Below are 1,507 nucleotides of genomic sequence, written 5' to 3' on the forward strand. Positions count from 1 at the left end.
TGGCCAACATGCAGTTGCATGTTTAGGGTCTTTTCTCTAGGATCTTCAGCCACGACACTCAAGCAGACCATGAAAGATTGTTGATGTTAAAATGTTGGTGGAACTATCCAATAACTACGCAGATCCGATGATCCCTAAGTCTCGAGATGAGACAAAATTGGAAAGACTATTGGTTGACAGTGTCTGTGAGTTACTTCAACCCAATAGTTCACAGAAATTACACATAGCTAATGTTGACCACAAAATGGCATGTGAGCTGGCCAGGAGTCCTGGAATCTTCTGATCTGTAGACAGATGCGTTCGTTATCCATTGCTCCACGAGCCCCACGGGAATATGTGGCTTGTAAGCTTTTGCAAAAATGAAAAAATAAAATAAAAAATGGGTGACATTATTTGAATACGCCATGATGCTTTATCCATTGCGCCACTCGCCCTACAAGTTAAGGCTATCGACCGCAAACGTGTGGAAAATCGTCATTGTCCAAAAGATGGCTGTTTAGCAATATTAAGAAAGGGACAAATTCCACACAGTAATTGGAGTGTGCCATGACCCGGATTTGAACCGGGGTTGCTGCGGCCACAACGCAGAGTACTAACCACTATACCATCATGTGCATCTTATTAACGCTACTGCATACAGGCCATGATCGTGTAGTGGTTAATGTTCGATTCGAATCCGGGTTATGGTATAATCAAATGACCTTGTTGAATTTGTCTGCTGGTCACTGTTGCTAAACAGCCTTCCTTTGGACAATGACAGTTTTCCACACAAGTTTACAGTCGATACAGTCTTGTAGGGTGAGTGGCGCAATGGATGACACATGACGGCAGATTCAAGTGATGAGAATCGAAACAACAGATTCAAGAGACCCAAGGTAAATGAACACAACCCGTTTCGTTTCAATTGACAGCCCATGTGACATGCACCTCAGATGAAATGGGGCTAGTTGATCAACAGCAATGTTTTAACGAAGGGATCATCTGGGAGTTAAACCCCAGACCTCTCACACCCAAAGCAAGATTCATACCCCTAGACCACTGGTGTCAAACTCGAGGCCCGGGGGCCAGTTATGGCCCACCGTATCATTTTCTGTGGCCCGCAACGACAAATTGTGCATTAAATCTATGTCATACTAACATTGCAAATTGTCGGAACTTTTAAGAATCTTCTTAAAATTATTTTTGAAATATGTGAAAAGTTTCCACGAGTCTGATTTGAAAAAGCAATTATTTGTCAGTTTGTTTTGTAGCTTATACTGTATATAATATGAGGCGTTTATTTATTTGGGTTGACAGTCATAATGGCCCGTCGAGGGAAACTTTGACTACAATGTGGCCCGCGACAAAAATGAGTTTGACACCCATGCCCTAGACCAACGAGCCTCAAAGAAAGCTTGCAGACCATGTTACATTCTGTGTAACATTGGCCTGTCAAACACTCCACACAACGATAGACAACAGTGTTTCAAAGAAGAGCCCGTCCGGGAGTTTTACCCGGGTAATCAAA

At 42.8% G+C, this 1,507-nt stretch overlaps 1 non-coding gene across 1 annotated transcript; it reads right to left on the reverse strand.

Moving 5' to 3' along the window:
* Positions 1-542: 542 nt before the first annotated feature.
* Positions 543-615, reverse strand: trnah-gug (transfer RNA histidin (anticodon GUG)). The gene has a single exon. It is a non-coding gene; the product is annotated as a tRNA-His (tRNA).
* Positions 616-1,507: the final 892 nt, after the last annotated feature.

Source organism: Syngnathus scovelli, unplaced genomic scaffold (genome assembly GCF_024217435.2).
Source record: "Syngnathus scovelli strain Florida unplaced genomic scaffold, RoL_Ssco_1.2 HiC_scaffold_28, whole genome shotgun sequence".
NCBI classification, from domain to species: Eukaryota; Metazoa; Chordata; class Actinopteri; order Syngnathiformes; family Syngnathidae; genus Syngnathus; species Syngnathus scovelli.